The 25,191-nt window shown below is 43.0% G+C and overlaps 1 pseudogene; it reads right to left on the bottom strand.

The window, feature by feature from the left end:
• Positions 1-229: 229 nt before the first annotated feature.
• LOC147707875 (uncharacterized) overlaps positions 230-25,191 on the bottom strand; it is a 51,864-nt pseudogene continuing 26,902 nt past the window's right edge.

Here is a 25,191-nt window from a genome sequence, read left to right as displayed (position 1 = left end):
TTGAGTTCTTTTTTTTCTCATTTGCTGCTTTGGATGTCTTGTGCCTTAAGCGCATTCTAAAAAGATACGTTACTCTCAATGACACAGATAATTTATTGAAATCAAGTGGATGCTCTTATGTCCTGGACATAACTCAGAATCGTCTTGTGCACCGACATTCTGATGCTTGTCCAAAAAGTGAGTATGTATAACGGTAAATAACACATTAATGACACAATACCATGTGAGCTCATATTTTTAAAAACAGTTTTTGTGGGGCTAAAGAGACCGGCTCGTTGTCTAATTTTAATTTTAAAATAAATATCACACATATGCCTTTCTACAGCCCTTTTTGCCATCCTTCTAACAAAATGCGTGCACAGCCCTCATATTCTACCAAGTTTTTAGCCTGGCTTGCACGAGAATTGGATCCATTTGAGTGTAGTCAACAAGATGTTAATCATATCAGGGTGGACATTTTTATTTTCCTCTGACAAACCATGTTCCAGTCATAACAGTTTATATACTTTGTGCCAGCCTAGCAAGATACATATATGACAGATTGTTCTTAACGTGTATGAGACGTATAGATACTCGTGATCATTAATTTTATGTCTGTAATAGAGGTTATAAAAGTTACGCTTAAGAAACGTGTTCACAACAATCGCAGCAAAACATTTTACAGGCCATATATCTTCATAGGTAACGCCTGGGGCTTTCTTTTCAAAATCTGAGATATTGTAGGTACAAACACATTTCTTAGGTGGATCTTTGTTTTGGATTGTTGAACTTTCAGTCTGTTTTGAACAGCATAAGCAGTAAAAATGTACAGCGTTAACTGTTGGCGACTTCACCTCTACTCCGACTCTTTTTGCTGATGCTTTCTAATGTTCCAAAAAGAAAGAAAGACAAACTTTTAGTTAAAATTAAAATATACCCTTATATACGATATAAGTAAGTGACTATAACGATCTTTACTAACCTCATCATTTTAGAGGGACTCAGTTCTGAAATCTTGAGAGTCACTGAGATCCGTCGAGGCTTTACTGGCGTCGAAGTTTTCTCACAGCTGTTGCACGACAATAGCCTCCGGAGTTGGGTCCTCTAGAAACCCCATATCTTCATAGACTGGTGAGTTAGGAGCGATTATAGATTCTTCACTATCTTCCATTTCGATGAAGTTGTTTCTAGCAGTTGCTTCGTTACTCAATGCTTTTTTGCCGCTGCTGGAGCCCTTAATAGGAGATATCAGTTGCAGTAAATATTAGAGGCAGAGTGTTTCCAAACGGCAGCAGAGTTCCTCGTCAAAACCAGTGACGTTATGACCATCTTCTTTAAGACCACTCTGCTGCATGTTCTGCTCCATCATCGCTGGTGTCAGGTTGCGATAATATCTTTCAATAGTGTTCAACCCACGATCAGAGGGCTTCTTTTTGATGAGGTGGCTGTATCTCTTCATAGCAACTGAGCAATCTCTTTCTGGAGGGTTGCTGCTGGGTTTGGCATGGGCTGCTTAAGGGGCTCCTTACATATATTTAAGCATAAAAAGGGGGCATAATCCTTGACATCACATCATGGTCACATGATCTCCAGGGGCAATGGTTAGTCAATGGTTGCTGCATAGCCCTAACCACTTTTTAGGGCCATTAGTGCGTGACCAGGATGATGCCACAAAACACGTGACCCAACATGGTCATGTGACCCCCACGGAAGTGACATAATTTCTGAGGATTACTCCAGGGGCCTAGAAATCTCAGTAACGGAAGTGACATCACTTCAGTGGCAAGATAGCTGTCACTTTTTGCTTGATGTCAAAGCTATCCCTTTGTACTACTATCTTACAAGACTATATTACAGAGCTTGATTTATTTAAATAATTTTAAATAAATCCACCTGTGAATTTTAATTTATCTGACTTTTCATCCAGGCTCCCGTTGAATTTAGGCAGAGACAGTGTAGTAAGTAGGGTTCAGTGGAATAAAGTCATCTGAGCAATCTCCACTCCAACCCTAAGTTTCGCTTTATGGCCTACGTACCACCCCTTTTTGTGCTGGCAACTGATTGCTAATTCCCCACTGCAGGTGAAAGAAGGATGTGTGGAGTTGCAACAGAGGGAGATGGATAGGTAAGGTGGCAAATAGGAATGGAGCTATCCTGCCCATATTGGACTGCAAAGTGACAAACGGCAGGCGGCCATGCTTCTCCGATTATTCTTCACCATAATCTTTGGTACATTTGGCCGGCAAGCACAAGTGTTCATATGAAGAAATGTACCTTGCCTTTGGTGGACAACAGATAATGGCAGACTTGCTCATCAGTGGTAGGATGGGCCTGGGGGTTTGGTGGGCCAGAGAAACGTTGCCAACCCACCTGAAGGAGGAGCTGGAATGGCAGGTTATATAGAAGGTCTCCAGGTAAGATCACTGTAGACAGATGTTTTGTATAAAGAAATAAGATGGCACCAAAACAAAAATGGCCATGTACTTTTTAATGCGATGAGTGAAATTTAGGGACTGTTGCACACAGTGCCCTAAAGTGAGAAAGGGACAAAGGGCCTTATTTACGAGAAAGTAAAGTAGCGCAGTGCTGCAGGCCATTTGGCAGTACAGTGCTGAGTTACTTTCAGAGTACTGGGATGCTTCATATTTACAACAATATGATGGATCCCTGTGCTTTCCCCTGCGCTGGTGCACAATTGGCTGCCATGCGCCAACACAGGCACGCTTGCACCATGGTGCAAGAGTGCCTGCGTTGTGGGATGATTGTTTTGTGCAGGAAGAGACACCTTCCTGCACAAAAACAATCACAAGTGGTGTTTTCCTCTTTCTATGCGTGCTGCCACAGAAAGATGAAAACACAAGGAGAAATAAAATATTTTTCCTCTTTGCACCTCCTTACGCCTCCCCTGGGGAAGCGTAGGATTCTGACACATTTCCAGGTTTACGAAACCTTGCGAATCTGGGAATGCAGCAGAATCCATGGGTGTTGTGTGGGAACACCCATAACAACACCCATTGAACACCCCTTTCACGCAAAGTTCTGCATGAGAAGGGGACGTATTTACAAGGACACGAAAAGCCACGAAGGGTGGCTTTATGTGTCCTTGTAAATACGGAGCACCAATTTGCAATGCCAGTGTATCTCAAAAAGTGACGCACTGGAGGCGCAAGGGACTTGTAAAATATGCTTCAAAATCTCTGAGCTTTAATGTCACTGAGTAGTGATCCAAGGGAAAAAGAGGCCAGACATTAGGAACCTAGACATGTGGCCACCAACGAAGGGAAAATGTCAAAAGTTGGCACAGTCAAGATGTAGCATCCACCAGGATCATGTTAAGAATCAATGGGAACTCAAGAGGTATTACATATTAAGTGGCGATATAGTGGGAAGGGATGCAATGTCTACTTAAAAGACTCTCAGGGCCCCTAATCTAAGCTGACTTCATGATGCAAATCAGATTCATGAAGGGGGCTCTAGAAGCTGCAATTACATATGCTAGCGTTGGATGAAAAGTGTCTGAAATGCAAATGGAATGACAGCAACCCTTCTCCTCCTGTGATGTCAAAATGATGAAGATAATGTGTCCTGCTTTTGAACCCATTTCCATCTCTAGGCGCCCATACCTTGCCAATAAATCATATTATTTATTTGAAAGTTTTATATAGCGTGAACCAGACCCTTGCGGGTATCAGAGCGCTTTACAGGGTAGGTGTCAAAGTTACATGAATACAAAGAAAATAACATAGGTTCAATGCTTGTCAATGATATTAGAACCCATCCCCCAAGTGCTACCGATAACATGGTTGGCTCAAGACCTAATAGTGCTTCCAGTGCCTAATTTGTAAAAGAATGAGAGTTGGTGTCCAAAGCTCTGCTTAGAAGCTCGTGGCTTGTGCAATCAAATATTGGCGCGCCAAATGCATAATGTTGAATCCACCTCATACCTCTTTAATCCACTACCAGACACTCCCTGCCTCTTTACTCTCTCTTTCAGGTTCCTGGTGTCTCCCTTTGTCACATTTTTTTCCTTCTTTCCCTTTTTTCTTCTTTGCCCTGTGTTTGTTTTTCCCTCTCTTCCTCCATGTAAATGTCTGATGATGAAAAATAAGTAGGTCCCCAAAAATGAGTGGCAGTGGGCCCCATCTGCAACCACCAGCTCAAATTAAGCACCTCGTCTTCCCATGAACTCATCCCTCCTCCTCTCTCCTAGACAGATATATGTATGGTGTAATGGTAGTTTGCCCTCCCTTAAATATGTTTTTCCTTGTTAGGCCCACAAAAGGCGTTTTAGCGAAGAAACCAGCTCCAGTTGAATTTTATGCATGAGCACAGAAGCCTAGAACCATTTATTTAATGGAAAACAATGTAACGGCGATTATCCTTCAGTCCCTGGCCCATTTTCAATCATTTTAATGCATTTGTCCGTTGAAACAAAATGCCGGCGTAACGGTCTCGCTCGTGAACGGCGCGCGCGCTGATGATAACGGATATGAATGAGGCCTAGCTGCCCTGCCGCTGGGAAGCAGGAAAATAAACCCGCGTCGAGTTTTATCAGCAGAACGTCATTTATCTTAAATTGGATTTCGATCGGTACTAAAATGTCTCTGCTCATCGCCTTCTAGGAGCGCAGAGCTGAATGTGAGGTGGCCTTTCTCTAGAGTGCTCAGGGGCGATATTTCAGTGCTTGTTTATAACGTGTTTGTGCACATGCATGTTTAATAGAGGGTGGAAAGATTGGCGAAAGAATGGATGAAATGTTGCGAAGCTAGGATGGAAGGACAGTAAAGTACTTGGAAGCAGACAAAATACATTGGCTCTCACTGCTTCAGCCCTAAATTCCGATCCTTTTGCAAACACGTGTTTATTTATATAGGTACCAAAATTATGATTTGCGTGATATTTAATATTTATCACACCCTTGAAGTTTACCCCTGATAACTGGGAAGCCTTGAAAAAAAAGCAAAATATGAGGAATTTTGTGTGTTAAAAAACGATTACCACCGCTTAAGTTATATATTGAGTGGAGCAAATACCATGTATCCCAAATGTTCCATTTGGAAAGGAGAGCTATTATGCAGAAATGGTAACTAGTGCATCACATTCTGGATGTTTTCGCTTTTCCTGTGATAAATCCAGCAGTTCTGACCTGATGAAATGTTATGTTATGCTATGTTAATTTCGATTTATATAGCGCCAAATCACCGACAGGTCTCTTAGCGCTTGGGCCCAGGGAAGAGAAAACGGCAGCTGAGTGAGTTAAAATCTGTCAAGAGAAACAGCAGGGGTACACACTTATTGCACAGGTCATAATTCCGATCCATGAACAAACTCTTGCTTCCTAAGCAATAGGAATTATTCCTCAAACTCGAAATCAGGGGCAATGAAGGGAAAGTATAAAAATGTCCTTACTGTTTAAGGCTCATACAATTCGTAAATTGTATAGGCCCTGATTACAAATAGGATATTTACCGCAAGGGGTGAGTACAAATATCTTGGTATGATGTGTTTACTGGACGTGGTGAATATCTCCTGTTTGAAGTTTTTTTTTCTCCAGATAATTAGGTCAAATCTGCAGAACCAGTGTTTAATGCACCAACTTGTGCATATTTTGCTTTTTTCCCTGGTCTTTTCTGGCTAAACCTTCAAGAAGTTTGGCCTCCTAATATCTACCAGGGGAAAAGAGCAGAGGTGCTCTAATTATCACACAGCACATAATTCCAATCCCTGCTCAATCTCCTGTTTGCAGTTTGCCCAGGAATCAGAATGTAATCCTAGTAAGATTTGTGACATCACCGATGCTGGTGAATGATAGGGAATCAGTGGCTTCATGTTATTGGAGTTATTTGATAATACTGATTTCTTTACATCAGAACACTCATTTATTCATGCTTGTGCAAGGGGTTGTCTGAAAATGGCTAGAACGTGAATACAGGTTTCTCTCTCTCTCTATATATATACATATCTCCCTCCCTCTGGCCCTCCCAGTAAGACAACAACTTCCGATTCCAAAGGGAATTTAAGTAAAAGTGAGTGGTATCGGCCAGAGCTGCCGACTTTAGAATAGGGGAACTAGGGTCGAGTCTCGGCATCTGCTCAACATAATTTGATTCTAGGCAAATCATGTAATCTCCCTCCCTTTGCCTAAAAAAATCCCTGACTTTGTGTTATGAAATCTGCCGCATATGTAATACACTCAAATGCTTCTGGGCAATTCATACTGCATAAAATTTGAAAACATTTGTGCCCTCCTGCCTACTGATATATCCAGCAAATACTAGCATTGTTTACATTCCTCATCATGGTGTCGAAAGTGATCCCAGATTGTTCTCAGCATTTTCATTCCCATTCAAACCCTAAGCTCCGGGACACAGCATTTCCTCCTTACTCGTACAGTTCTTGGGTCATATCCTGCTTCAGCTTCTTTGCTCAACAGACTTCTCTGCACTGGAATACTCTTCCCATAAACCTGAGAGTGTCATCTGTCTGCTGGGTATCCAAGAACGACCTGAAATCTCTGGATCAGTGACAAACTGCTGTAGGGTCAGAGGAACCCTCCAGTGATGGACTCCCCCTCAACACATCTCCTAGACAATCATCAGTACTTCAAATGCAAGTACAAAAGTGCAAGTACTTACCATACCAGAGTACCTCTTTGCTACAGAGAAGAGCTAGAACTCTCAAATAATAAATGCTGAACCTCTACTGAGAAGAGGTACTCTGCTTTTCAAATCAAAGAAGTGCAGGTACTCAGTACCTGACAGTACCTGCCCACTTAAAGCACTAAGGGCCTCCTCTTGCGCCGTCAGAACTTCGCTTTTTGTGACGTTCTGTGGTGCAGAAGCCTGCTCCATATTTACGAGGCAGCACTAAGCCACTTTTTTTTGGCTTAATGCTGCTTGGTAAATATTGTCCCCTTTAACGCAGTTTTCTACGCTAAAGGGCCATGCAATGGGTGTGGCTGGGGGCGTTCTCAGCCACATCCATGGCATTTTGACACTGCCCCAGATTTACGAGTAATTGTAAATCAGGCAGCGCAAAAAACGTATGCCTTGACGTAAGGGAGACACAACGAGGAAAAATATCTTTATTTCTCCTCATGTTTCCTCATTCTGCAGGACACATAGAAAAAGGAAAAAGCCTCTTGTGATTGTATTTGTGCAGGAAGGTTTCCCTTCCAGCACAAAAATTATCATCCCCTCAACGCAGCCACCTTTGAATCACGGTGCAAAGATGGCTGCGTTGGTGCAAGGCAGCCTAGTGTGCGCCGGCGCAGGGGAAAATGACAGAATGCGTTATATTTCATAGATACGGCGCATTCCTGCCTTTTGATTTTGCCGTAGGGCTGGGCAGCAGGCAGGCCTGCTGCACTGCCCTACAGCAAAAATCCCATAAATGAGGCCCTAAATACATTGCTATCATGTAAATAAATAGCTGAGGTGTCTTTTTTTAGGACAGATGTTTACCTAGTGTACACCTTGGTAACTGTGTTTAAATTTTGACTTTGTGGCCTCTATGTGCCACTATGAACTTGTAATTAAAACTCCCATGTCAAAAATGAATTCATTGTAACTGAGTATACAATTTCATTGTCATTGGTGCAATGTCTGTATGCTGGCCCTTTAAATACAATCCGCGGTACATCCGCGGCTGCCGCTACAGCTCCCAGAGTGCAGATAACTTGCCTGCACAAAGAAGTCTGCGCTGACAAGCCGCTCGCAGCTGACGGTGACAGCCCCCATTAGTAATGGAAATTTACTGATTAGCTGCTGTTAACAAAACATCATCTCCAACCTGAGACAGACAGTTACTCTGTGTAAGAACGCTCTCTCTCTTTTTATATCATCTCAGGGGGATGTGGAAAAGGCATTTCTCATTTAAATGGCTTTAGCCTTTTAATAAATGTTATAGCTTCAACTAATGGGTTAACAATTACTGGAATAATGTCAAGCCATTTTCAATGAAAAGTTCAAGGAGAAAAATAATTGTTATATTAAAAAAAGACAAGAGCAGATTATCCATCTTGCTTGAAGCTCGCGTTATTATAGAAAACAGTAAGATACAAAATGGCGACCAGGAGGAGAATGGCGGCAAAGGATGGTACTTGAATCGATCCATTCCAGGTTGCAGTTCTCAGCTCTGTAGAATCTACACTGTTTATTGGTTTAAAAAAGACAGAAAACAATGGGGAAAATTTACAAGGGGATATCGCCACCAGAACTTCATTTTTAGTGACATTCTGGTGCTGATATCCCCTTCTCCTTATTTGCAAAGCGCTGTTAAACCACTTAACGCGGCTTAATGCCACTTTGTAAATAAGGCCTCTTTTCACACTTTAGTCAGCGTGAAAGGGGCGTGAAATCGGTGTTGCAATGGGCGTGCCACTGCCACACCCATTGCCTTTTGACCCTGCCCCATATGTACATGGATGGTGCAGCGCCAAAAACAAAGGCCAGGTAAAACCTGGAATTTTGATGGTGATACGAGGAGAAATCATTAATTTCTCCTCGTATTTTGCTCTTTCTATGTGTGCTGCATTCTGCAGCACACATAGAAACAGAAAGTCACCTTTCAAGATTGTTTATGTGTAGGAAGGTGTCCCTTCCAGTACAAATAAGAATCGCCCCTGCAGCACAGGCACCCTTGCAACATTCTGTCATACAAACACCTTGGGGCACAGGGTCTGGTTGCCCTTCAGTTCAGACACTGGATACCACTTCCTGTCTCCAGAGTTCGAAAGTGAGTGAGAGTTGTCTTGTTTTTTAGCATATCAGGGACCAGCAGCACTGAATCCTCCCAGCTCACTACCTTATACTGTTCTTCATCACCAAAAGATGCTTGAATGCAAGATGTGGAAAGGCATCTGCCAAAACAAAATAAAAGCTCTTGAGTGTGATTTTGTATATATGAGAATGCACAACCATGCAGACACATTCATGCATCATGATGTGATGGCCATATTTGTAAGTTTCTTTGAAACTTTCAAGTCACCATGAGAAGAAGATGGACATCAATCCTGGAGAGATAAATGTAAAAAAAATGCACAACATGTGCATTAACGAGACAGGAGTGGCCGATAGCAACCTGCAGTTGCTGGGTTCTCCAAAAGAGGGAAAAAAACAATTTAAAAAAAACAGAGGGGCAGGAAGAAAGGAGGGGTGAGTTTTAAGTCAATGGCAGGATGATGGAGCAACGAAGGGGCAGGTTTTAAGTCAATGCCGGAGGTGGGGGGGACTTGTAAAATAAAACGCTGGATTGGGAGGGGCGGTAGCAGTAATGGATGAGCTTGGGGTAGGAGCAACATGGAGATTGTGATGGAGAGGATGTAAGTCAATGTGAGAAAGTGGATTATTAGTTGGGGTGGATGGTAGTCCATCAAAAGGAATAATGGCAGTATTCTTGTTAGGTCTACTAAGGTTTCAGTCATTTAAGCCTAAGGTCAACCCATGGTAGCTATTGCACAGAGCAGACAGGCTTAACTTAAGAAAATACATTTAAAAGTTGAAAACATACCACAATACAGATTCCACTCCACTTTATAAACATAGAGAATATTTTAATGAACAAAATGACATCAAAGCCACAACAATCCAACAAGCGGAACCAAAGATATACATTTTTAAAATTTGAATGATATTTTATCCCCAAATAGCACAATGTGCCAACCCCGAGCAACTGATTGTGCAAGATTGGGACAAAGGTAAGCTTTACGGCCCACCGCGATGGAGCGCAGGTCAGATATGAGGCTTAGGTTGTGCCTGGTCAAAGATCTACCTTAGACATTTTTTGGAAAAGTAGATCCTCAGCTGGGAAAAGCAGCAGGCTAGATACGAAGATGGGGTCCTCGACAATGGATTGACAAAGGGCATGGACTTGGCAAAACCATTGACGAAGGGAGGAAAAGCTCAGAGCCGGAAAAGTCTAGTGTTCACACTCAAAAAGCCCTCAAAGTCTATCAGATACTGCTCACCGCTGAGTCCAGGGAAGCTTTCTACCTTCAAACTTGGTCTCTTCTGGGAGTCAGATTCCTTTAGCAGGGCAAGGCTGCAGTCTATTGCTGGTGTATGTTCGATTTTGGCAAAGGCGAATCTGAATGTGGCATGCTGAATTGAATCTGCTGCTGTGGAGAAGAATGTAGAGGGAGCTGAGGAGAATTGAGGCCCACAGGTGATGCACCCTTGGAAGATCTGCTTAGCTGGTTGATCTTGGTCTTCCTTTGGTTCTCCAAGCAAAAATTACTTGACAAAGTTCATAAGTCCTATCTTTTAGGGTTAGTACACTCTGACACTGATCCAGGGACCCAGGACCTTAGGGGCACTACTTAAAGTTCAGGGCTCACTCCAGTAGAAGCCACCATCTGGGTTCAGGGGCAGTCCAGTTGGAAATGGTCAGATGGACTCTTCAGGAAAGTATACTTCTTGTAGAATTTGTGTCCGTGAAGCTTGACAGGAGTACTGGATACAAGTGGGAGTAGGTTCAGCCCTTAGGGTTCTCCTCCAATGTCACAATAGCAGGTGCAGTTTTTCTTCTGTCTTCCACAGGTCCATAGGATTTCTGAATCGGGCACTGGGGTACCATATTTATATCCAGCGCCAGCTTGTGAGTGGGTTAAAACTCCTACCACTCCTTAACCAATGGAGTAAAATGTCCCTGGGGTGACCCTACCTACCTTTAAAGAAATTCCTGTGTGTTTTACTGTAAACTATCCTACAGTGCCCCTCTCTTTCAAAAACCAAGATGGCAGAAGCTTTCCTCCCATGCACAAAGCTCCATGTGCCCAGCCTGAAGTGTGGCTAGATACATTAGCAAACCCTCATCTGTGTTCATTGAAACCTGGCTCTGGGGGCAGATCCTCGCCCACTGGGATTAGTTCCTGGCTGGCTAGCAGGACAATAGAGGTGGCAGGTTCAGGTGTAAGCTACATCTGCCAGTTATAGGGTAGGCATCCTTGGAAGCCATCCTGTCACGGGAAGGTCAACCCCTCTCCCCTTGTCTCAGCTCTGGGACCAACTTCACACCTAATCAAGGACCCAGCCAGCTCCTAGATGACAGTGAACACTGGCAGAAAAGCACTTGGCTGGGGAAGGGAAATGACAACTTTCTCAAAGTAAAAAGAGGCAATTTCTTGCAGGTGCTAAACAGCACAAAAGGGAGAGAGCAAGAAAACACATGCACTCCGATGGAGTACAGATAGAAAAAGAAACATGTAGTTCTGTGAATGTGAGCAGCTGAAGGGTACAAGTCATCCAATCAAAAAGTGAGACAAAAACGAGAAGAGAAAGGAAAGCTATTGAATTAGAAGCAAGCAAATGAGAGTGACAAGAAAGCAATCAAGGTAAGAAATGGGGTGCCACAAAGCCCACTGTAAGTATTGCCATTCTTCACAATAGGTATTTGATTACACACAGCTAACAACTATCTGTAGGCGAGATCTAGAAAGTGAACACAATAGAATGCTTACCAGGAGGTGAGCTCAGCAGTGCCATGGGACCTGAAACTGCATGACTGAGCTTCATAGAGTGGTTCCAGCTGTACATCCTTGTGTTTCTTATCTATTGTGATTGTAAGTATTGATTTTAATAGCATTTGTAGAAGTGTAAATCCAAATGTGTATTATTTTATTATTGTAAATGTATTTTTTTTACTACTTGATGTACTTTTATGGTTCTTAAACAAACCGAAATAAAGTTAATTTGATGATGAAAAAGAAGTGTAAATCATTGCAGAACCTTTTATTACTGAGGCAGCAAAAATAGCAGCAAAGAAATCAGCAAACTGAAGAAGATATAGCTTCCAATTGTCTTTGGAACTATTACAATATTTCAACAAATTGGCACTAACCACTCCCCATGAACAGTCAATAAATTGGGGCTGATTTAGAGTTTGTTGGGTGGAGGTAATTCGATCAGTATGGCAGATTACTTGATTCCAGAAGTAACAAGGGTCCTCCACCTGCCAAATTTAGAGTTTTCCCTTAGCCAGTAGGACAACTCTAAATATTGGCAGGAACCGTAGTCACTGCGGTTCCTGTCAATGTATTAAACATTTGTTGGACGGTACAGTCAAAGAGACAGTATTTTCTGTCAAACCTTTATCATGTTTTTTTTTTTCTCAAAAAAACACAATCCCAAAGCGGAGATAAAAACAAAAATGTTGTTAGCTATACATAACAAAATTATACTGGTCCCATTTCTAACTCCAGAATTTATCGTCTACCTGAAATGACTATTTTGCAAATGAATACTGAAGTTTAAAAAGGTTAACAAGGACACCATTTTGCATCATATGTCTATTTACAGCCTCCTATGTAGTTATATTTAGCTGCTGCTGTGATGTGAATGTACACTGGTATGTACCCTGTCCTGAGTGCATGTGAAACGGGTGTCCTGACATGCTTATCTCCTGAGTGTGCTGAGGCCTAGGCCTGTATGTGGTAAAGTCAAAGTTTAAACCTTTTTCTGTGAGCTAGAGGGGTGCACCAAGCTTGCCCTCTTTTATTGACTTGAAAATATTGTCAATGGCCTGGGTTTTTGACATGACAGTGGGTGTGGCAACATACCGATTTTTATGGACGAAGAATTCCGGCCGAACCTTTTTCCCCTATCAGGGCAGTGTGGCCTCATGTCTCCCTCATGTACAGATCTGCTTCACCCTTATTCTGACATTTCAAATGCATGCCAACTGCGTGCGTGCATTGAGTATGTGCAGCACGCACAAGGACCCTCATTACGAGCTGGCTGAATTGGAGTGCTGGCATATCAGGGGGCTGGAACCTCTGATTCCAGCCATCATCCATGCACCAGATTTCATACATTCAGATTTTTTTCTCTGGAGTGTGGAATATCTCCTCAGACCAGGAGATGCCAGGTCCATTAACAGCCACTTTTTCCACATTCTGGTGAAAAAACTGCTGTCAATTTCTGCCTGTGCTGAGGAGGTACAGAGTGTGAATTAGAAGGCCAGTTCAGGGGGGATCTAGGCAGACTTCTGTCAGCCCAAGAGGAGCATTATCTGCTCATTGCCTGCTGCAGAAGGTCCCAGGTTGGGGCTTGTTCTGCTACTGCCTGCAGCCTCTTGCCTCAGCAGCAGGATTGTTAGATCCAGTTTCTCCTGGCCTGGAATTATGGGTCTGGAGTTTGTGTACCTGAGAATTCCATGGCATGGAGAAACTGGAAAATTTAAATTTGTAGTTGCCTGGAGCAGTATCACCCCGGCAAGACTGCTCCAGGCAACTAATAATGAGAGCCATAGTAACAAGATACAGAGCATGGTGAAAGTATTATTGTTTGAAACAGTGGGATATGTTTCGGATTGTCCTGGTTTAGTACGGCACAAGAAGGAGAGTGGAAACCGCTGCTCCACTTAGTGAAAGCATACTGCTTGTGTTCCTGAACTGGAGTGTGGAGACCCAAAACTGTAGTGCCATTTTGTCTGTCCCTGATTGTTACTTAGGGAAGGCAGATGACAATCAGGTGAAGAGTTTTCACTCGTTTTTGTGCACATATTTTGGATACTCCTGCGTGGAGCCAGGATCAGCCCTACCTACTAAGAGCCATCACTTTGCACACAAAATCTGTCTGAGCTGCAGCCAGAAAATGACTTTTGAACAGGAATCATCTCAAACTGATTCCAGCACCTTAGACGCTCTCGGAAATTAGTAAAAAGTTGGGCTGAATATCATTTCACTGTGCTGAGGTTCCAAGTTCTTCTTGTCCAAGGAATAAGTATGGGCCGAAAATCCATTCCGCTCACGGAATTTGCGTATTTTCGGCCATTTTGCGATCCACGAATCCCGCGAAATTGCCGAAAAATCCGCGAATCCGCTCTTGGGCGGATTCGTTTTTCCCACATACCCGAGTTGCTCAAATTTAGTAACGCATTATAATCAGCCCAAAAAACGAGCAGGTGTGCTTTCTCCCCAGATCTACAGTCTACAATCAGCTGTAATCCTTCATGGGGGTCTTTGCATCCACGAGTTTCTCGAGCACAATCCCTGTGTTCTACCTGTGACCAGGAGGCTGCTTTCTCCTCATCGGCCTCTGACCCTTTATAAACAAGAGGCATGTGAACTCGCATAGAAGCCCCACCTGTTTAGCCCCGCCACACACACACTAGGGTATGCAACGTCTTCCCGCCCTTTCCCCCACTGTGATGGACAGCTCACTCGCGGGACCTCGTCGCGGTGGCAAAGTTACAAACACTCATGGTCACTGGACACAACTCTTTTGGCCTTTACACAGCTGCAGTGTAGGAAAAGCACTATACATTTACCCAACGAGGTAGCAATTACTGATTAGCCAGTAGACAGTGGGAAACAGCCTATTTGTGCAAATCCGCAAGTTTGCAAATTTTTTCGAGAACTCGCGGATTTTTTTGCAATTTCGCGCGAATTTGCAGACTGCAAATCAGCAAAATTCGCCCACACTTACCAAGGAACGGAGTGTTCTCAGGGTATTTGTAGAGCTGCTGGGAGACCAGAGCTGGTGTCTTCATGACAGCCAGTCTACCAGAGGTGAGGGAAATCACATGAAGTCTGCACACTTTCTTAGAGAGGGAAGGAGAATTCCTTGTTCAGAAGGAGAAGCTCAGCTCGGGCATGTGGAGCCCCCAGAAGAAGGCTACTGACATCGGAAGCGTAGCTGGAGGGAACCCAAAATAAGTGATGTCACTCAATCTCCCTGCCTGGTCCAACTCTTATCCACCCAGAGCTGGTCATCGACATTTCACTTCCCTCCAACAGACCAATGAATTAGTGCTACTACACCTTAACCCCTTCCACGCTGATGACGAGCTGGGCTCGTCATGGCGTAGCCTCCTCGCACGCTGATGACGAGCCCAGCTCGTCACGTAACATGCGATTTAAAAAATCTCAGCGTGCGAGCGAAATTCCGCTAGCGCGCATGAGGTTAATGGTGTGGACCTTCAAAAGCTACTAAAGGTTCTTGCCTCTTTTTGTTAATCAAACTTCATGACTGTAAGCCTTGAAAAGTCAAACATTGCTGGTTTTTAGAAGGAGACTACACAAGACAGGTGCATGGTACTTAGGCAATCAACTAGTGAAAAAATCTTCAAACTACAAATATCTGGGAGTCTAGTCTGAAGATTGAGGTGGCCAATAACAACATCTAAACTTTCTGAACGCAAAGGTGTCATCACAATGCTTTGCCTTTAACGCCTTAATGAGACCAATTAGAAACCCGTCACTGTCTCCCTTTCTTAATGTAACAAAATTAAGGCTAATTTTCACTCTTGCAAAGGCAGAAGCAGTAGAGTTTTTGCCTGTTGAGTTTTGAGCTTTTTTTAAACATATCACAGTGTAAAATATACAGCTTCTTCTTTAAGTTGTCACAGAATTAATTGCAGTCTTAAAATGGAATTAAGCCTAATAGACCAACATTTAACTCAGAAATCTGTGTTTTTAAAATACATTTTCAAACTGAGACACGCTCAAAGATTTTCTCTTAAACATGGTCTACCTATTTGAACTCTGCGATATTATCTTTAAGGGCCCAAAGTGTGTGGAAATTTGAAATCCGATTTACCTCATTCAAGAGCTCACTAACTAAAATGGTGAAACAAGTATATTTTTGGGCAGACAAATCAACGTTCAGAAAATGAAGCCACACATGTACAGTAATACCCAGATTACTTACCGTTAATCTTTATTACTCTTTCTCCTACTTGTCCTCGACCCAGTCCTTATCTATGAGGTTGACCAATCCCAGGACAGGAAACAAAACAGGCAATGCTATCTAACCCCACCCACCCTGAACTGGGACTCCAAGAGTGTAGCATTTCCGCAGTACTTCCTGTAATGCCAAGCCTCTCATCAAAGATCATGATACCTGTGAGGGTGGGCGGGAACCAATGACTTGGTTGAGGATGAGTAGAAATAAGAGTAACGAAGATTACCGGTAAGTAATCAGGTATTTCCTTTACGTACCTCGTCCTCGACCAAGTCTTACCTATGAGGTATACTAAAGTGAATATCGGTCTTTGATAAGATAAACCCCAGGAGAGCAAGGCATAATGCAAAATCAAGAGATTTAATGGCAAACACTCCTGACTATTAAACAATAAAACACAAAATATATTTAATGGTAATACGGATTGCAAAACCCCAAATCCAAAATTCTTTTGAACATGTAAAAGTTTGTGCAGCCTTTAATGTTTCATAAAGGTGTGCTCTGAAGGAAGTTCCTGCTGTACAAATCTCAGGCAATGCTACACCTATCAATTCCACTCAATAGGCAGCCACTTCTCTTGTGGAGCGGGCTTGCAGTCCTAGAGGCTTTGAAAGATTAGAGTTGGTATAGGCTATTGCAATAGTCTCTTTGATCCAGCGGCTCAGCGTAATCCTTGATGCTTTCTTACCCTTCCCTGTGATGCCAAAAGTGACAAACTGAGAACTGGACTTTCTGTATTCCTTGGATCTGTCAAGGTAAATCAAGAGAGTACGTTTAACATCCAATAAATGTAATCTAGGTTCCTTTTCAGAATTGAGAGCATGAAAGAAAGCAGGAAGAATAAGCTCTTGAAAAGAATGGAACTTAGGCATACATTTAGAAAGAAAAGAAGGATCAGGTCTAAAGACCACTGAGTCATCCAGAAAGATGTCAAAGGGTGGGTGACACTAAGAAACAGTAAGTTTTCCCAGTCGATGGTCAGCCAACCGCCAACAAGAAAAGGATATTAAACGATAGAAATGTGAGATCCATTGTGGCTAAAGGCTCAAAAGGGGAGTCTTCCAAAGCCTTTAGAACCAAGGGGAGATCTTAAGATAATATTGTATATCCAACAGGAGATTTAAAAATAGCAAAGGTTTTAAGCAACCTAGTCACAAGAGAACCCGCATACTGAACAACATCACCTTTCACATGGAATACATATTTTTTAGTTTTTTTTGTTTGTTTATTGGCATTTTCAAGAAAGTACAGTACATACAATATCAATACAGGCTTGCGAATACTGTAGCATATCAACTTGCATATATCCATTTTCTCTGTAGTGTATACTATGTATCATTTTCAAATTTAGAACAAAATCACATGGAATATCTTAATGGTATACCATTGTGAAATTAATGTAGAAAGGGAAAGATTTTTTCTGAAACCCATCCAGTAGAAATTGCTGAATAGAAGACACAGAACATACCACCGAAGAAAACCCTTGTGCAAAACACCAAGAATGAAAGACTTTCCAGTGTTTGGAATAGGCAGCAAGAGCAGAAGATCTAGATTTTTGCACTACTTCAATATTATGAGGAGGCAAAACTTGTTCTTCTAAACTCGACCTCTCCACCTCCAAACCGAGAGGGAAAGTCAAAGAAGTTGTAGAGGGCTGCAAAACCTCAGTAGAGCGGGAGAAAGAGGGAGAATCCAAGGTCCGTGCATTCACCCCCCACATTGCCTGATCAGGAAATCTGGAGCAAAACCTCAACAGAAGAGCACTGTTATTGGAGGCAAAAAGGTCCAGAAAGGGAGTGCTTTGAATATGGACCTGGTCAGTCTCATGTCCTGAGATGGGGTAAATCTCTGACTCAAACTAGCTCATTGTCCAGACCGTTGATATGTTCTACTGATAAGGAAAGGAGATGAATCTCTGACCACATACTAAGACTCCAGGCCAACTCTGTCAGGGATCAGCCACAGGTACGTCCTTGATTTATGTAGGCTACGGTCACTGTGTTGTCTAATCTTATCAACATATTGTGGTGGAATATATATTGACTGAAATGCTGGAGGCCTCGGAAGACTGACATCAATTATCTCCAATTAGAGGATGATCTCCAACCCTCTGTTGCAGACCATTGTGCTTAGACTGCCAAGTCTCCTAACAAGACAAAATAAATAGAGGGTCTGGACACATCACTACTCCCTTGCAGAGATTGGCTAAATACATTCAACACTAAAGAGCGTGCTTGATGGCTGGGGAGACAGGAATTAAATAATAGATATTCCTGCGTGACAGGGTACTATAGCATTGCAAATGGTAGGGCAGTGGTCTCATATGTAATCTCGGCATGGTACGGTGAAAACATATGCTGCCATATGGCCCTGCACCTCCATCCACTTGAACAGCGAGGCCTCCTTGCTCAGAAGCCGATGCTTACGCAGACTCTCAAGGTGGACATTCCTTTCCATGGTGAGACACACCATCCCCAATCGAGTATTGAATAGTTCTCCAATGAACTGAATATCCATGGAAGGAAGAAGATGGCACTCTGGGAGAGTTAACAGAAACCAATGAGTTTAGAGTAGCAATAGTAAAGAAGAAATGCTGTTTTAGAATCAGTAGTGATGGAGCTTTCAACAACCAGTCGTCGAGGTATATGAATAGTGACACACCCTTGAGATGAAGGTGGGCCATCAGTGGAGCCACCATCGCCGTTAAGACTCTCGGGGAAGACCGGAGTCCAAAAGGGAGAACTCTGGGGTATATTTATAAGAACTGGCACACTGCTGTTTTGCCGCAGCGGTGCACCCAAAAAATTACTGCTGCAGTTCGACAGATTCTAACGCCATGTTAGCGTACTATTTACAATATGGCACTCCATGACTCTGACACTGTTGTGTGCCCCGTGTCGAAAACAACGTTCACATTAATGCTGCAAAAGTGACATTTGGTCAATTAGCATTTGGAAAATAGACGCTAGCCGTCCTAGCATCACTTTTGTGTGCCAGGCAGGTAAACAAAATGTTTCTATGTGTGAAAAAAAGTTACCCTTACCTGAAAGCAGCAATGGAGCAGCCGGGAGTGAGCACAGCCCAGGACCACAACCCCCAGCAACCCCAATACCAGCGAGGATGACCAGCCAGAGTCCCAGGGGAAGAGAAAGAGGAAGTAGAAGTTCAGTCAGGAGGAGAACGAGATCTTGATCAGAGAGGTGAAGGAGCACCAACAACCACTCTTCGTCAGCTCCAAAATGTCATTAGGGAGGAAAAGACCATATGGCAAAATATAGTGGACAAGGTATACAGTGCTGCCAAAGTTAAGAGGACAGTGAAGCACTGGCTTGATTGCAAGTGCATGACAAAGGAGAAACTGGCAAGCCATCTCAAGGCAGCATTGCAGACTGGAGGTAACAGTCTAGCGCCCCAGGAGGAGCTCGATCCCTTAGAGGAGCAGGTGTTCGCTGTCATCTCTGAGGAGTCAATTGTTGGAGTTGCGGGACAGGACAGTGCTGGCTATGATGAACTACAATACCAACAGGGTAAGTTGCAACAAGGAGCAATGTGGGTAACTAAGTAATGTCAGGCAGCGCAGGTAGCTATGTCTGCGGCACTGTCTGCATGCAAAAGAGCCGTATGCTGGGTCATCTATGGTTAAAAATTACATAAATGGAAGGCTTATGGGCATTTTGATAAAATATTGGTGGAGAGCAGCTCTGCAAACCTTCTAGCTGTGCTAGCCTGCGTCAAAAGAAAAGGGCAGGAATGTGCCATACAAGATACAGCACATTCTTGTCTTTTCTGCCAACATCGGTGCAGAAATAGCAGACATCCGCCGAAGTAGGCACCTGCGTTGGTGCTAGCCAGATGATTGTTCACTAGCATAGAGGAAAGCATAGGGATGCGTTGTATTGATGTAACCACAGCGCAACCCTGCACTTTCTTAATCAAACAGCTTGGCGTAGCAAGATGGTATGCGCTGCACCACAAGTTCATGAAATATGCCCTCTGTCTCACCTGTTCCCATGCACATTAACCTAGCCTGCAAATTCATAGCATAAAATTGGTTTCTCCTAGGAGAAACAACCCCCCTGAAGGATGGGGGATATGTGGGTCATAGGTAGTACCTACACATAGGAACATTTCAAGAGCCACGTCCATAGTAGCCTAGATTAAACTATATTGTACTCAGCTGTCCTGGCATGCAGGCTCAGAGCACACAGGTGGCAGCTGCCCTGGTAGGGACCACCTGAACTCCTCTCATGTACCAAGTAGGACTGGGTGTGGGGGTGATTGCAAGTGATGTCCACCAGAAGACCATGGGGCATATTTACAGTGAAATGGTGCCGTGCGTCTATGCAAACAATTCTGTTGTACCAGGACCAAATTGGGAACAATCAGGGGATGCATATACAAATACAAGTGCATGTGTCTGACCAAAACGATGTGTGAAACTCTGCAGATAACCAACTCTGGTCCTGATGAAATGGGTTGAACGTCAGTGATCATAACCTGACTAGTGTGACAGGGCCCATCCGCTCAGAGTAGGAACAAAGTGGTAGGGAGAACAATGCTCAGATCCAGTCATCTGAAAGGAAAATACAGTGCTATTTGCCATCCATACTCTTGCATAATAGGTGTCCTATGCATCAATGAGGAACTGAAAGTGAAATGTATTGCACCTTGATTGTCAACTAGATTACTCATGTCCACATCTAAGAAAGATCAGCCATAGCATTTCTCTATCTCATTACAGGGGATGAACCCTCACTTGGACTTCAGCGATGATGGGGATGATGACAACCTGCAAGCCATCGACTAGGAAACCCTCCAAGAACTCTGGCATTCCATTGGGACACCATCTCCGGACACAGGGAGAGTCAACAGCGTCGTGGGGTATCCACATACCTCGACAGCTGGCACCACCTGCCACCCAACCAAGCCCCAGGACTCTGAGGACCCACAGATTACCTTACAACATACTGCGGTAGGAGCACAATGGGAGTTGTTAGAGCAGGTGCGAGCGGGGATGTAGACTGTGACGACTAGGAAACCCTCCAAGAACTCCGGCATTCCATTGGGATACCATCTCCGGACACAGGGAGAGTCAACAGCGTCGTGGGGTCTCCACATACCTCGACAGCTGGCACCACCTGCCACCCAACCAAACCCCAGGACTCTGAGGACCCACAGATTACCTTCCAACATACTGTGGTAGGAGCACAATGGGAGTTGGTAGAGCAGGTGGGAGCGGGGATGTAGACTGTGACGGTCAACCTAGAGGGAGTCTGTGGGTGCCTCAGTTGCAATAGGGACTACACTGCTGCCATCAGATGCACCTGCTCTCTGCTCCATGGCCTTCAGCAGTCCCTGGTGGAAATCTTTGGAGTTATGAGGCAGAAGCATGAAGTTGGAGTTATGGAGTTATGAGGAAGAGGCATGAATACCCTGCCAAGGTGGCACCAGCGAGGTGGCCAACCAGCCAGGAGCAATGAGAACTATCTTGGAGTCCATGGAGCCAAAGCATGACTACCACTTTTTTGCCATGGTTGCCTACCACCGCGACTATGCTGCTGTGTTGCAAAACCAGCAATCCTACTCATTGCTGTGCCGCCTCAAGTGTTGGCACAGATGAATGCTGCAGGCACGGGATCCACATATTCTGCCTCTGATGTGTATGCGCCTCCCTTGGCTGCCACACCTACAACACCACCCTCACGGGAGACACTGCACACATCAAAGGAGGAAGATGCGTATGGCACCTACTTTCTACAATCAAGTGTCCTGTGGCATTTATCTGTGCCAAATACCCAGTTTCTCCTTTGCCCAGTGCTTATAAACATGCCAGGGAAAATCAGCTGCCTCTGTCCTCATTTTAGCTTTGTCCTGTACACCTTGACCATTTGTAAACTATCAGTATGGCCTATCTTCCCTAATGACACTGGGGTCATCCTCCTCACTGAAGCACTCCTCTCCTCCACATGTCCCATGCAATCTTCCCCACTTGGACTCCATCTGGGCATTCACTGGTTCAAAACATATTATGGGGTTGTTGTCAAATTAACTTTACCTGTGCGATGCTTCATCACTCGCACATTTAAATAAATGCACTTAGTGCTACCTGTGTGTTGTCTATCTGTTGGAGTCAGGACCAAGTTGACCATTGAGCATTCTCTGAGCAAACTACCTGTCAAAGGAACATGTGTTTTTTGGAGTCAGGGACAATACTAGGCAGTAAGAGTGTAACATATCTGGTGAACTCTATGTGTGTGTTGACTAGCAAGTGGTTACTCAAGGTTGGAATAATGTCACCCCTCAAGTGCCGGGTCTACCCATGGATACAAGCAAGCAAACAACTTTGGTCTGACGTGTAAATGCTGCAAATGTGAGTGGATATAGGACAGCCATCAGTGTATGAGTACAAAAACCTATTAGTTGGGCAAATATTTTGACCACAACATCCCTCCAAAACATGTCACATGATGTACCCACACAGAGATATAGTATGTGAACACGAGTTGCTCTATGTACCATTTCCATCATGATTGCCACGTGCACTACTCAACTGTGTAAAGCCATTGCCAACCTGACATATCTCTGTCCATAGGTAAGACACCTACTCACACATGTTGACAAACACAACTAGTAAAGACAAATGCAGGCACATAACATTACTTGAGCACACATGCTAACTTACACACTGTAAATCATGATGTAGATATGTATGTAGCAAACAATGATATTGAATGTCAATAGAAAGCTCAAAATAATAAAAAACTACCTACCCAACCCTACCCTACACTAACCAAATAATCTAACCTAACCTACACTATCTTATCCTACATATTCTCCAAAACTACCTTAACCTAATTTCCTTACTCCTCACATTTAGCATGACATGATAAACATCAACCCGCCACCCATCTTAAGACATGTCTTCACACAAGGACAACAGAAACTATACCTAAGCATCAACTAAGTACAGGAAACAACCTTTACAACGCAGTCTTACATCGCACTACCTTTACAACGCAGTCATTACAATGCAACATCCTTTACATTGCATGCCATTACAATGCAGCCATTACATCACAGGTCACTACAATGCATGTCATTACAATGCATGTCACTACAACGCATGCCATTACAACGTAACATAAGGTATGTAATGGGGAATAGTAATGTTTACCCCTACACTATACAACACTTACCCTACTGTTGCACTCACTGGAGTGGGAATAGTAATTTTTATCCCTACACTATCCAACACTTGCCCTACTGTTGCACTCACTGGAGTGGGAATAGTAATTTTTACCCATACACTATACAACACTTACCCTACTGTTGCCCTAAAAGTAATATGTGTTGTAATGATATGCGTTGTAACAAAATGCATTGTAAATGTAGTTTCTAAAATGCGTTGTGATGGCATGCGATGTAAAATCATGCATTGTAATGGATGTTGCGATGTAAAAACTGTGTTGTAAAGGCATGCGTTGTAAATGTTTGTGCTGTAAGGTCATACATTCTTAAGTACACATGGATCACTGACAAAATATCGATGACAAAAATATCGATGAAAAATATAGAATGCAACAATAGCGACTCCCTGCACTTAAACAGGGAAGTACAAAAATATCAACTCAAAAATATTGAAGTAGAAAATATAGATGTACAAAATATCGACTTAAAAATATATATAACATAAAATAAAGTGTATCAAATATTATTATTATTTTTAAAAAGATTAATCAAATTTAATATACATTTTAACTAAATATAACAAATAAACGTAATTTAAAAAATGTAAACAAACAAACATAATAATTTATACATATACCTATATTTACTTAACTATTATCTTTATTTCATATTTAAACTTTTAAATTATATAGAAATTAAATATATACATATATCAATGATTTAAATTTGAAAAAAAAACATTTTATAATTAATTCAAACAGTTAACTATGAAAAAATTAAAAGATACATTTTGCAATTTAATAAATACAACAGTAGGGAAATTGTTGGATAGCAGGGGAGTAAAAATTACTATTTCCACTCCAGCGAGTGCAACAGTAGAGAAAGTATTAGATATCGGAGGGGTAAAAAGTACTATTCCCACTCCAGTGAGTATAACAGTAGGGAAAGTGCTGGATAGCAGAGGGGTAAAATTATTATTCCCATTCTGGGGAGTGCAACAATAAGGAAAGTATTGAATAGCGGAGGGGTAAAAATATCTATTCCCACTCCAGTGAGGGCAACAGTAGGGAAAGTGCTGGATAGCGGAAGGGTAAAAATTACTATTCCTACTCCAGTGAGGGCAACAGTAGGGAAAGTGCTGGATAGCGTAAGGGTAAAAATTACTATTCCTACTCCGGTGACGGCAACAGTAGGGAAAGTGCTGGATAGCGGAAGGGTAAAAATTACTATTTCCACTCCAGTGAGTGCAACAGTAGGGAAAGTGCTGAATAGCGGATGAGTAATTACTATTCCCACTGCAGTGAGTGCAACCGTAGGGAATGTGCTGGATAGGGGAGGAGTAAAAATTACTATTCCCACTCCAGAGAGTGCAACAGATGGGAAAGTGCTGTATAGCGAAGGGGTAAAAATTACTATTCCCACTCCAATAAGTGCAATAGTAGGGAAAGTGCTGGATGGCAGAGGGGTAAAAATTACTATTCCCACTCCAGTGAGTGCAACAGTAGGGACAGGGTTGGATAGCGGAGGGGTAAACATTACTATTCCCACTCCAATGAGTGCAACAGTAGGGAAAGTGCTGTATGGCAGAGGGGTAAAATTTACTGTTCCCACTCCAGTAGGTGCAACAGCAGGGAAATTGATGGATAGCGGAGGGGTAAAAATTACTATTCCAAGTGCAACAGTAGGAAAAGTGCTGGATAGCGAAGGGTAAAAATTACTATTCCCACTTCAGTGACTGCAACAGTAAGGAAAGTGTTGGAAGCAGAGAAACAAAAGGCAGGCAGAGGGACTGGGGTTCAGGCGAACACCGTCTGCCTGCCTCATATAAACATAGGGACTCCCTCACGTACGTAGGGGGGTTGTTTGCTGATTGTTTTACCTCAATCAATAAATGGGGGGAGGAAGAGTGCTGATCCATTCAGTCTCCTGTTGATTATTCAAGAATCATGGGGGAAGGATCACTTGTCCTGCATTACCAGGGTATGCAGGTCGGTATGGGGTGTCTCCCAAGTAATAGACCCTCATGCACGTGTAAATTAGGATCTCGTAGCGGTATATGTTGTCTCCCCGCTCTTGTTAACACGTGTGTGTACAATCCTTGGGTCAGTATTTATGCAGCCTCCACCAGGAGGTATTTACCCCTAGTTAAAACAGTAGTGATCGTGAACAATGGGTGATAAGTGCTCAAGGGAAGTTTTAAGATACCCGAACAAACAGACTGAAACTTTAATTGGTCTGGGTTCGAGTAAACTGAATTGAAAAATTGGTGTGCAGCTATGGAATGATAAGGGATTCAAGCGCACTGATATAGTGATTTAAAATACGGTCGACATGTTTCAGC

This window comes from Lissotriton vulgaris, chromosome 6 (assembly GCF_964263255.1).
Source record: "Lissotriton vulgaris chromosome 6, aLisVul1.2, whole genome shotgun sequence".
Taxonomy (NCBI): domain Eukaryota; kingdom Metazoa; phylum Chordata; class Amphibia; order Caudata; family Salamandridae; genus Lissotriton; species Lissotriton vulgaris.
Note: the sequence above shows the minus strand (reverse complement) of the source record. Positions and strands in the feature narration are given on the sequence as shown.